At 37.2% G+C, this 13,388-nt stretch overlaps 1 long non-coding RNA gene across 1 annotated transcript in view; it reads right to left on the reverse strand.

Annotated features, from left to right (window-relative positions):
• LOC148223349 (uncharacterized) overlaps window positions 1-13,388 on the reverse strand; it is a 40,380-nt gene that overhangs the window by 16,184 nt on the left and 10,808 nt on the right. The gene's annotated exons all lie outside the window — the stretch shown is intronic.

Genomic DNA, 13,388 nt, shown 5'->3' on the forward strand with positions numbered 1-13,388 from the left:
TATATATGTATGTGTGTGTATCTATATATATTTATGTATATATATGTACGTACTCACCATGTGTGTTTTGACAACCTAAATCAATTATTTTAGAACCTATCTATTTCGGTATCTCTTGAAGATTTAGAACTAATGAATTCAAAGTCAATAGTTTTACTAGTTGTGCAGATTTCTTAATCAGAGATCATAATGCACTTTAATATGACACTGTCTGCTAAGGACAAACAGGGATTCACATCCTTTTTAATGGTGTTGCATTATCCAGATATTTCCTCTACTTTAAAAGAAAAGAATCCTTCAGGGTAAAAAACTGTCAACAGTTTATTTGCTAAAATACATACCCAGAGACTTGAAATAAAAAATATGCTCAAAATTTTGCAATTTGGGGATTCAAAATAGTAAGCTTCCTGGGGCAGGGACCATCAGAGACTTTATTTGTACATGGTGCTTAGCACAATGAAACCCCAGTTTTTCACTGCAACCCTTGAGTGCTACTATAATAGAAATAATAAACGATGATAATAATAATAAAGTCCACTTATTAAGTTGACAGGCAATTTTTAAAATAATGAGTCATCAAGGAAACTAATTTTTTTTGCAATAAGCAATTCAGCCATTTCCTCTCATCACAGATAATATACATCTGTCTTCTATGCTGTTTGCAGAAATTCTGTGGATATGCTGTGTCTTCTCATAAGAAAATTGGTTCATGAAATGGAACAATTTTTCTCAGACTCATGATTTCTTCTTTATTGAGGGCCAAATTGAGCCTGTGTTCAATTGCCCATGTCTGGGACAGCAAGTAGTTATAGCACCTCCAGAGCGAACTGGGGAAGAAATTGTGACTCAGAGAGCTCCAACCCCTTTCTCAGCCTCGACTGCCTGCTTGCTCCAGAAAGAAAGTAACCTGCAAATGCTCTATAGTATAGATTATTTACCACCCCTGCCAGCTCAGCTCACTGCCATGTTGAGCAGCGAGAGCCAAGATTACTTTCACACCCTCCTCGTGTGTGCAGAGGACATGAAAGAGTAAGGAATTCGAAGTGAAAAGCCTTTATCCTCCATCCTGTGGCAAACTCAAAATCTATAGAGATTATGTGGAGACATAGTGCTTCAGTGAGGACAGCTAAACCTATACATCAATCTGATCCTTTATTATTAGCTAACAACATGTGGTTAAGGAAAAAAAGTCTCAAAAGGGGAAAATTAAAAGCCTTCTTCTACCTAATCAAGGTAATCCTTAAATGGGGAGTTAATTTTACTTTTGTCTTTATTAAATTTCCCTTTGACTTGAGAAATCACTTGTAAAATTTTAAGACCTTTATACAGATCTTAACACGTTATGCTGGCATGCAGGCAGGTTTCACTGGCCACATTCTGTGGCAAAGCAGTAATGTTTCTAGATTCTTCCAGAGATTTTAAAGTTGTCAGTGGAAAATGGAGTGAACTTTGATTGCCTTTATTTGATATGTAGATCCATATTAACGACTAAACAAAACAGTCAGATAATTTGACCTCTCTCAAGAAGTCACCTCTGATTTTGGATCAAAGACATGTTTAGCAATATCCACAGTTCTCATGTGTCCACACCACACAATTTGATGTACTCATCATCAATCATATGCCGTATGATTAATTTGAGTCGTTATGAGTAATGTCTATCACCGCAGTCCTGGCATGAATAATTATTGTTCTGCACCCTGCTGAGGTAACTCATTTCTGACAAAGATCTGCAATTTGATTTCTGCATAAAATGAAAGATGAAGCAGGAATAGTTTATTAGAATTGTATAGTCAGTTCAAATTTTCCATAATTAACTTCTTTACATCTAGGAATTAGTAACTACCTTAAAGAAAAACATGTGAAATAAACCACAATAGATTAGAGATATTGTTTTTGCAATCATCCCTGGGTCTTTCCATCAATATGCAAGGTCTGTATATGAAAAATAATAATGATAATGTTAAAGTCTGCTGGTTTTCTGGAGACTTGCACTACAAATTGCAATGACAGAAACAAAGTCAGGTCGTTTTGAGGAAGACATAATAATTCCGACAGGATCAGAAGGATGGAATTTAGTGCAAAAAAAAAAAATGCTGGTCAAGCATAGAGATAAGAAGTCAGGCTGGAGAAAGAATGAAAGAATATGCAAGAGCTGAGAAGCTAGTAAATATAGCTGGCACTTGCAAACCAGAGTCCGAAGTGTGTTCCACATGTGCAAAACAAAGTTTACAAGCAATTTTCTTTGGCCAGAGATGCAGTTTGAATGCCATCAAGTGGTTTCATCCCTGTGTGTCATCAACAAGTTCCTCCTTTGGGAACATCAATGGTGCAGCCTTGAACAACATCTCTGGTGAGAGGAGCACCAAGGCTCACACACACAGGAGTGAGAACAAGTTAACACAGACCCTGTTTGTTTCTATCGTTAAGTCAAACAGCACCAAAAACCTCAGGTTCTCCATCTCCCAGGCAGGTGCTCAAGGAACTAGATAGCTATTTTTGTTCTAACTTGAAGAACATTTAAGTATGACATGTGAAGTGAAAAAGAACTAACAAGAGACTGAGAAGTTCTCCATTTCAAAATACCCTGCAGTCTGGCAATTGAGTTTCTTCTTACCATAGAAATGAAAAAGACTTACATTTCTTCCAACAGCAGAAGAGGAATTTGAGCCCAGGTTTCCCACAGGCTGTACAAGAGCCCTTAGTATTGTGCAAGTGAGTAAAGCAGACAGTGCCTTCTGCTGTGTGAATCCAGTCTTTGAAGCCATAACAAGACATTCTGGCAGTTGGGGCAGGATGTCAGTTTAATACCATCCTGCCTTCTTTCCACATGCACTTGTAATAAAAAAGTAGCAAAAAATAAGTGGCAAAAGCTTCTTACCTTTACTATCACATAAATGGCTACTCAGAAAGTCAGCATATGGCCCTCTTGCTTTGCTATAGTTTTGCTTTTCTTTTTTTTATCCTTTTTTTTCTTCCCTACTGAAACTACAGTTCATCAGCTCTTCTAAACTTGAATAGACCAAGCTGTTTTAAACACATCCTCTAGTGATTCAGCCTTAGTATCATGGCTCTGGTACAAATTCTGCCTACAACTGTTAAGGAAAGACAGTTTCCTTCTTTCTTGGCGTGCCTCTACAACAGCATCCCTTCCCCCAAAAAACACTGCCTGCTTCATCTTTCTTCTATAAGATATGAAATTTTGTACTAGACTTATACTTTCATTTCAGATCTTCTAAAAATAAGCCTGGTTGTTTTGTTTTTTTTCTAACAATAAGCAGGTATCCTTTTTGCTATTACCACCTTATCCACTGTTATTCTAAAGAATCTCGTGTGTCTTCTAGAGAGGCATATTTTCTGCCGCATTTGCAGCTCTCACTGATTTCCATAAAAGCTTCAGTTAGTCTAACTAAATATACATTTGTATTATTAGTATTAAATTGTCATCTGTATTTCTCTATTGTACTTCATAAATATATGTATATGTCTTTCCCTTATTCCTCACATAAAGGCAAGCAAAACTACAGATGTCTCCCTGAGTTTACTGAGTGAAACAGTAGCAAGCAGTAACGCCTATGTTTCTTTGATTGGCAGAGTACCAGTTATGAGGCCTGAATATGAGCTATCATTTTTATGGGCAGAAGTTTTTAATTCCTGAAACATTTAGAAAAATAACTAGAATAAGAATAAATTTTGTATTTTATCAGCCTCCCCTGAACTCTGAGATACGGGACGTGAAAACAACAGCAGCGATGTTTATTTTATTTTGTAATATATTGGTAGAGTTTACCTTCAAAGAAGATCAATGTGTTCTTTCATACATCAGAGACCAATAATGGCAAATTTGCATTAAGGTAACTACTTTTGTAATTAGGCAACTCCCTGCAACAATTTGCATGAATCATTCTTCCCATTAAATATATTTTCTCCTTTCTGAATTGAATTTGACTTCAGCTTCTAATCACAGATTTTGCCATTCCTTTCTCATATTCCACTTCACTCTGTGAAATTATTCACATTAAAAGTCATTCCCCAGTTTCCTTATTGATACACACACTGCATTATTTTATTTTATCCATTAGCGTTCAGCATTTGCTCCATTTCTTTAATCCTGCTGGTGTCCATTTCCTGCATTTAAACACATCAACTTCTTATAATTTGCCTAGTTACTTCAGTGCTGCCACTGATAATATTTTGATAAAATAACATTTGCCTTTTCACCGCAGCCCAGGCCAGAGTTGTGCTGTGATTAGCTGGGTCTTCTTTACCATCGCAATAATCCATCAAACATGGTAATCCAATCCTCATTTGATACCTCCCACCCACTCACAGATCAAAATAGCCTGAATTTGGTAAGCTTCCAGGTGCCCTGCAAGGATGAGAGAACTTTTAAGCAAGGTTCAAGAAACACTTGTCATAGTGGTTGAAGGGGTAAAAATGAGTAACTCAAGATGTTTAGCTCGTTGGATTTCTCCTGGAACATGTTACTGAAATGGTGATTTTTGTAGAAACAGTGTCATACGGCACAACAGCAAAGTGGTAAATTACTTTCTTAAATAGCTTTACATCCAAGTACAGTGAAAAGAACAAGATTTCCAGAATCACACAAGGGAATTAGCCTTAATGTAAGTAAAGTTCCATTTCTTTTATGGTAGAGAAATGGCTGATTAATTTTCTATTATTTAAATGTCTTAATTTCTTTTCCATATTTTACTTTTGCACTTACTTCCTTCAGCTTTTGGACCTAAGATTGTCAGTGTCATTTTTCTTTAATGTTTGTTCACTCTTCAAAAAAGGGAATGACTATGGCAGATTTAATAAAATATTAAATTCAACTTTTAAGAGACTGAAAGACAAACAACTTTCAATTCCCAAATCATGAATATCAAGATGAGCATTTTGCTTCACATTTTTGAGGTCTGATTTCAAAATGCAGACAAAGATTCCCAACCCATGAATAAATTACTCTTTGGAATGGGAAAAAAAGGGGACTAATCATTAGGTTACCAGTTCAATAATCCCATATCTCACCATCATACTTGAATTCATAAAGTAGTCGTGATGTGTTTGAAATAGATATGCGCTTTTGTTGTGTAATCACTGATTATTACAGCAATTCCAAATTTGTTTGATAGCTTTAAAAAAAGATGAGACAAAAGAATAGGAACAACTTAACCACATAGGTATTCTTTTGCTTTTAAGTTCAAAGAGTTTAGTTTGCATGTTTCTTTGTATTCATGTAGCACTTACACTTTAGTCACCTGGCTTGTATTCACTTCATTTTTCACCATTAGCAAGCACGGGGGAATTTCGGCTCAAAAGTCTGATCAAGCTGAGTGTTAGAGAAGTCTGAATATCCTCACTGTAGACCAGATTTCTGCTTTTTCAGATCCAGGGATGCTGCTTTGGCATCAAAATGAAATTTGTTCATTTGTTTCAGTTTTCTTCATTCCAGCATGGAAATGAAGAAAAAGGAGGAATCAGATGTACCAGCAGATTTTGCCACAGGGAAGGATTTTCTAGTGCTGATGCCATGTTGATCCAGAAGTTTAAGTTCCAAAACCTCAATAAAATGTTTCTTTAAATTTCTTGCCAGTCCATGGTTGCTGACTTGCTGCTCATTTTCCAACCTTCTCAGCATAGGCAATGACACACTGGGTAATTTGAAGTAGCAATATTGTGATTTTGAACCACATACAGGCAGAGGAGAGTTATTTCTCTCATCTTAAGATGGATATCTTGTATGAGGAAAATCATCTTGAGGTGTGTACAGGAAAGAAGCCAAAGAACCTCATATAAACTCAAGAGCAAATATTACTTTAATTTCTGTATTAAAAGATGAAAGGCTGGATTGATTCCATCTAATTTGAAGTCTCTGTGTGGGGGCCCTCAGAGGAGTTTGGGAAATGTCTAGACTGCCAGGCATGGCTGCACCAACATTCAGTGTTGCAGGAAGCCCTTGAGGTTTCACCAACATTCGCCTTGTTCCTGGACTTGCCTGGAAAGGAAAAGTGAGCATACAGACAGCAGGCAAACACAGTGACATCCAGCCAGGTCACCAGACTGTATAACTGAAAGACCAAGACCTTGGGACATCTCACAGTGTCCACCTGCAATTTGGACAAAGCTACACTTAATCTAGTCTTCCTCCATGGTCAGGAAACACAGGAGTATCCAGAAGGCACATTCTGATCTAACCTACCTCTGGTACAGCTCTGAAAATTTGGAAGAGTGAAGGGAATTTGCCTTTTTCCTTTCAAAAATGCTTGTTAACACTCATATAAGAACCAGTGCATCTTTTGTCATAAAATAAATCTGGATAGCAAAAATTTTGGTTTAATTATTTTAATTAATTGCCTTTAATGTACCCTGAAAAGTATTCATGCATATGTGTGTATGTATACATGGATAGATAGATAGATAGATAGATAGATAGATAGATAGATAGATAGATTTATATGTAGCTATAAATGTATCTATTTGTGTAATATCTTGTTTCTATATATACAATGTCTTAAATACAATATTGAAGACTGTCCAGATATAATTATCTTTTAGCTAAAAATATGCGGAAGAAATTTTAGTCATTTTAACAGGAAACAATGCCTTTGGAAAACTTTACATATGGTAATATATTCTTTGACATTGAACATCTAGTTCATGCAGGCAAAACATTTATATTTTTAACATATAATCAAGATTTTTTTAATCATTCTGTGCCCTGGTTTTGAATGGAATACAGTTCATTTTCATCTCAGTGGCTGGTACAGTGCGCTGGGGTTTTTAGGATTTTTGCTGAACACAGGGTCTATAATATAGAGAAGTTTTTGTTGCAGCTGAAGGGTGCTTACACAGAACCAAGGCCTTTTCTACTTCTCATACCACCCTGCCAGTGAGCAGGCTGGGAATGCTCGAGACATTGAGAGGAGGCACAGCCAGCCTGCTGACCCCAGCTGACCACAGGGATATCCCATGCCATATGGCATCATGCCAAGCATATAAAGCTGGGGGGAGAAGAAGAGAGAGGGGGACATTCAGAGTGATGGCATTTATGTCCCAGATAACAGCTACACGAGAAAGCCCTGCTTTCCTGGGGATGGGTGAACACGTGTCTGCATTTGAGAAGCCATAACTTAATTCCTTCTTTTGTTCTGCTTGCATGCACAGCTTTTATTTTACCTATAAAACCATCTTTATCTCAACCCACATGTTTTCTCACTTTTCCTATTCCCTCCCCCATCCCACTGGTGGTGGGGTGAGCAAGAGCTCCCTGGCACTTGGTTGGCACCTGGGGTTAAGCCATGATATTTTAATAAGAATTTAAGCATTCAACTTACTTTGTGGATAACTACCCAGTCTAAATATCCAAGGTTAGGTGCAACATAAACTGTGATTCTAAAGGTGCAGTTTCTGAAATGTAGCAATGGCAACTGGAGCTTAATTTCAGCAAAGTACTGATTTTTTTTCTCACTTCTTACTACAAACTGGCAAAGTACCCTATCTTTCCATGGACAGCAGTAAACATGGAAAAAATCTGAGATGTTCTTAAACATTGAAATTTAAATGTAGTCAGATTAGAGGGGAAAAAATTTAACCCTAACTAATTTCATCTGAGTTTATTCCATGTTTGTAACATTCAACCAGTCTCTATTGCTGTGGTAGGGCTTTTATTGTAGCCAGCTGTACACCCCTACAAGGTCAAACACAGAATAATCTATTGGGAGCACCCTGCATTCTCACTGTTCAAGATGGCATGTGCCAGAATAGAGATCTACTCTGCAATAAAGGCTCTTAAAGACTGAAGTGAGGAAGAAGAAAAAAGAAATAAAATCAACCCAAAATCAACCCACAATCTCTCATTATCTAATCTGTTTTCCTTTATTATTTTTTCTTCATATGTTTTTAACCTCTCTGTATTTTCCCCTTCTCCCTTATTTCTGAGAAGTGTTTGCTTCTAAAACACTGTGTAACACATGAGCATTGGAGAAATCTGGATTTGTTTTTCAAAGGTATCTTCTGAAGATTCAGAAATTGCTGCAAAACAAATCATTATTAATTGATCTGTACAATACTACAAGCTTTGGTACTTTCCTTTGTAGTTCTCTTGTTCTCTTTTTCTGCACCTACGGTTTAGTATTTTAAGGTCTCAACACCTACACCTTTTAATTCTGCCGTGAAATGTTCTGCAACTTCACTTTTCTGTTATTGCTTTGTGTTTTGCAGGCAGAGTATTGATTTAATTTGCAAGCATTCCAGCTTTCTATAGCTATAGTTCTTCATTTTGTAACCTTTTTATATGAATATGTCTAAATCTCTAGAAAATTGAAATGTCACGCTAGTAATACCTGCTTCTACTTAATATGTCAAAAATGTAGTTTTATAACCAGGTATAAAAAAGACATTCTGATTATTGATATTTAACTGTAAAGAATATGAGACTGCCATTATTTACAAGTGCTTTATTACTTTCTTTTATGAATAGGTTTAAAGAACTTTGTTAATTATATGCTGTATGAGTGTAAAAAAAAGCCTCTACTTATACATTTTAAATGCCCCTTTTTCTATATAATTACCTTTAAAGTAAGATGAGCATTTCTGTATTGCATTAAATTTATATTCTGATATGTTCTCTGAATGTGCTATAAATGCAGAGGTTCTTTCTTTCTTAATAGAATTTCACTTTTCTCATCTAGAGTTTCAATATTTCAGAGGTCTTTTCATTTGATTATACATGCAAATCACTTGGGAGACTAATACACTTAGCTAAAAATTACTCATTCCTGTATAACAATCTCATCTACAGTGAATAAGACTTTCAAAAGTGTTTCCAGTTCTCCACAGATTTGCTCTGTTTCCCTTGAATACAGACAGTTTGGCCACCCAGCCAAACTATAACCACAGCACTCCAAGGCCACAGGCAGATTAATGTTCATGTGAAATACCAAGTTTAAACCACCTTTGAATATTTCACTCTTCCTGACTTGGGGGGAGTCATCTGTATGAGGCATGACTGATACAGATTACACTGCAAAAAGTACCACTAGGAGAATATTCCTATTGGGGTGTTGTGGGTTGATGCTGGCTGGATGGCAGGCACCCACAAAGGCCACTCATTCACTCCTCTCTGCAGCTGGACAGAGGAGACAAAATTTAACAAAGGGCTTCCCCCCACCCTCCTTCCCAGCTCTACCTCTTGTCCCAGTGGCACATGGAGGCAGGGAATGGGGGTTATGGTCAGTTCATCACTCGAGGCTTCTCCTGCTGCTCAGGAAGAGGAGTCATTCCCCTGCTGCACTGTGGGCTCCCTCCCACTGGAGATACTTTTCCATGTTCTTCTCTGAGCAGCAGCTCTGTGTGAGCTGCTGCAGTGTGAGTCCATCCCACAGGCAGCAGTCACCTTCAAGCTGCTGTGCCCTGGGTCGTTCTTGCACAGGATTCAGTCCTTGAAGGACAGGCTGCTGCAGCATGAGAGCAGGGCCCCTCTATCCATGGATCTCCCATGGGATAACAGCCTCCTCCCAAGCATCCACCCACTCCAGCATGGGGCTCCTCTTCCACAGGCTGCAGGTTGATCTCTGCATCAGTGTGGACCTCTGTGGGAATGGCCTGCTTCCCCATGGTCTCACCACAGGCTGCAGAGGAATCTCAGCTCCTGCACCTGGAGCACCTCCTTCTCCACTGACCTTAGGAATGTTGTTCTGCTCACATTCTCACTCCTGTCCTTCCCTGTGCAACCTTTGTTTTGATTTCTTCTTAAATATGTTATCACAGAGGCATTACCACCATCTCTAATTGGCTCAGGCTTGGCCAGCGACGTGTCCACCTTCAGAGCCATCAGGGATGGGCTCTGCCAGACATGGTGGAGGCTTCCAGCAGCTTCTCACAGAAGCCACTTCTGTGACCCCCCTGCTACCAAAAAGCCAGGCCGTGCAAAACCAATACAATCTATGGTGTCAGGTAGTCACAGTCATGCTCCTTTATTCTACCTATGACAAAGAGACTTTCTCTTAAATGAGATACAACCTTCTTGTTCTTGCAGCAAGATGCAAAGATGAGGCAGGCAACCATATGGAGGTAATGAACAGTGTGACATCCAACAGCTACTGGGAACATCACCAGTTCAGTAATGGAGCAACCTTCTAGTAAGTTCACAAAAAACTCCAAACAATAAAGGCACAAAGCAATTTTATTGTAGTTTTGGGAACCTGATGCACTTTCAAAGTAAAAGTAGGAAGTATAATCCTTACACAGCTGTCTTAGGACCAGTGTTTAATTGGCCAGGTATATGTAGACTCATTTTTGCCATCCTCCTTTCTGAGAAATATTTCCTGTCCTCAGTAGTAGTGAACCTACATGCTAAGATACTCATAGAGTAAGCAGAATTATATCAAAAAACAATGAAAGCCAAACTGTGAGGCAACCATGAGTAGATACAGTTAAAGTCTGCAAATGCTGCAACAGAAAACTAAAAGCCAGGTACTGAAGAATAAACATACTGCTGAGTAACAAACAAATTGAACCTACCAATATTTCCCACTGGAAAATAAGAAGTACAAAAGCTTTTCAAAAGAGTCCAATCCAATAGAAATATAGTTTTAAGCAGGGGATACAGCTATGACAGAATTTTGAAGCTAGTTTCAGACTTCAAAAAGGCTAGGAAGGACTACATCTAAAAAGTCTCTGGCAGAAAATTGTTAGGTGTTCAAAATGTGGGAAAATAGGATAAAATAGCAATCCAAATGGTATTACTATGTACAACTTTTCTGTGAGTGTCAGAAAATTAGCCATTATTCCTAAATTCCATTGCACCTAAAGTCCTCACATTACACAAGATATTTTTTTCTTCTTTTGAATCTTTTTTTTGGAACAGCAATTTTCAAACTTCATTTGATTTTAAAAAACTATTAAAAACCTATTTTAAACTACTTTAAAGTACATCCTATGAAAAATAAGAGAAAGAGATAATTGAGTAAATCCAAATATTTTATTTATATAGATAGATATATATCAAAAATAGTTGCATTTCATTATTTTAAGAAATTTTAATTGTATGTCATGATTCATAATTTTGGAAAAGACTAGTTGATCATGCTGACATTTTAAAGCCAACAGGATACATTTTTGCATCTTAGCCCATTTGCCTTATACACAAACACTAACACAAAAGTATATCAATAAGAAAGTGTCCATTCCTGACTTCAGGAACTATATGCATTAATAAAAAGATAAAACATGATGAACATTTGTATTTCATACTTCCAAAAACAAAAATCACCACTTAGACCATGACATTGTACAGAATAGGAAAGCCAGCTTTGGATAGGGAGTTGGTTTCCTCACTGAGAAGCATCAGCGAGAACTGAAGGGAAAATGATCCATCTCTAAGCCCTGCTTCAGCAGACTTCAACTGTAGCTCTTCTTTCACCTAAAGAACACCAAGACACACTACCCCCTTCCAATTCTTACAGAGGCTGATTTTTCATTTTTTTCAAATTAAAAAAATATTTTTTCTATTTTCTTCCAGAGCTTGGAAGAAGTCTGCTTTGTCTGGAGAGTTAATTTTCCTGTTCTGAAAAAATAAAGATCTTGCATATGAATGAAGAGAGCAAAAATATGCCCCAAAATAAAATACGTCAAAATTATTGAGCTGTATTAGACACTCTTGGGTAGAGCTATAACCTGAAAAAGCACATATTTTTCCCAAGGAAATTGCTATAGTAATTTAATCAACTAACAATTTTTTAATTGTTCCTTTCCTCCTTTTTTTAGAAATTGTGATATTATCAAAAACTTGTAACATTTTACATTAAGAAATATTTAAGTGCATTTGTTTATTTCACATTATTCTGGGAGGTTTAGAGGGATTTTCTAAGTGAGCTCTGGATAGGAAACAAGGGACTATTAATGGGTGAATGAATATCATTTCGTTGAGGACAAAACAGATGATCCAATAATTTCTAAATGGACTACTTTCTATTCTGAGAAAGTGTTAACAGAACTAAATAGAGATTATCAGAAAAATGAAAGAAGAGTACATATTGGATACTTTTAAGTTTCCCACTGCAGCACATTGTACTTTTGAATTTATGACAATTTGTGATAAGCTAGCATCCCTTCACATAAAAAAAAAAAGTTAAAATTATCAATATATTCTAGAAGATATGCTGGAAATTTCAACAAATGAGCTGCAGTCAGGAAGTAGTATAGTATATAAAAGCTGTTGATATTAGAGAAAATTGTTCTATAAATGGTAGAGAAATAGATACACCAAAGGTGTTCAGAACAGGAAAAAAGTTTGATAGTATATGAGCACTTATGAAATGAAAATGACAAATTCTAGTAGAAAAGGGCTAAAATAATTGAAAAAATAATTTTTAAGAAACCTGAAACACTGCAGTTGCGTTTAAAGAAGGATTTAAAATAAAAAACCACAAGTACAAAGATCTCATATTTATTAATTCGATACATTATACATACCTTATTTGTGCTTCGTTTACAGCACAAAATTGCTCACCTCTGCTTATTTGTGAGTAAGAGCTCCAAAGCACTGGGTGATAGATTATATTCAGCTTAACAGGCTTCCAGGACCTTCTGCAGCCAGCCATGATTCCTTTCACCACTCAAGCTCCATCCCACTGTATATGATTTACGTGGGTAATAGCAAAACTATTTCTGTCCAAGAAAGTGGCTATGTCCAGGCCACAGTACCTGGGCCATCTTTCTTTTCTGGTCTCAGTGGTTGCACAGTTAACATATGGAAGTCTGCTTCCCAGGCGCTCATACTGTCCCTGCAGACCTTCCTAAGGCAGGCAGTAAAAGTGCCACTGGTGCCACTGTCCTGTTCACAAATGTGCACTGTCTATCACAAACAAGTTTGCCTGTATGATGCCAAACAGCTTCATGCCCAGTTTTCTACAGAGCTGGCATGAAATGTACACTGTGTTAATAAATTAATGCAAAGTATCTCTTTTAATGAGACAATCTGAGGAACACCAAATTAGTAGCTGCATTCAGCAATAACACACTGTAAGAAATGAGCTGCATAAGCACCTCATCCAGTTTCCTTGTGGTGGTTTTGATACTATCATCAGTTAGAAAATCACATCTGTTTTTCAAACGGTATTTGTCTGGCCAATGCACAGGACAAAAAAAGCAGGAAGACATCACTGTCTATAAAAAACTTTTCCCTTGGAAACTGTAACTCAGTGGCTGAAGGAAGAGGAGAAAGACTAGGATTTCCAAGCTGATGCCACTAAATATTGCCATAGAAAATTGTAATCTCCCTTCCCTGCAGGCAAGGGAAACAGAAGAATCATATCTTCTCGTGCATCTTTATGGATGTACAGATAGTCTTTCACTATACCTGTTAGTGGATTCATACATGCAAA

The sequence above is a fragment of the Sturnus vulgaris genome, chromosome 6, assembly GCF_052056855.1.
Source record: "Sturnus vulgaris isolate bStuVul1 chromosome 6, bStuVul1.hap1, whole genome shotgun sequence".
Lineage (NCBI taxonomy): Eukaryota > Metazoa > Chordata > Aves > Passeriformes > Sturnidae > Sturnus > Sturnus vulgaris.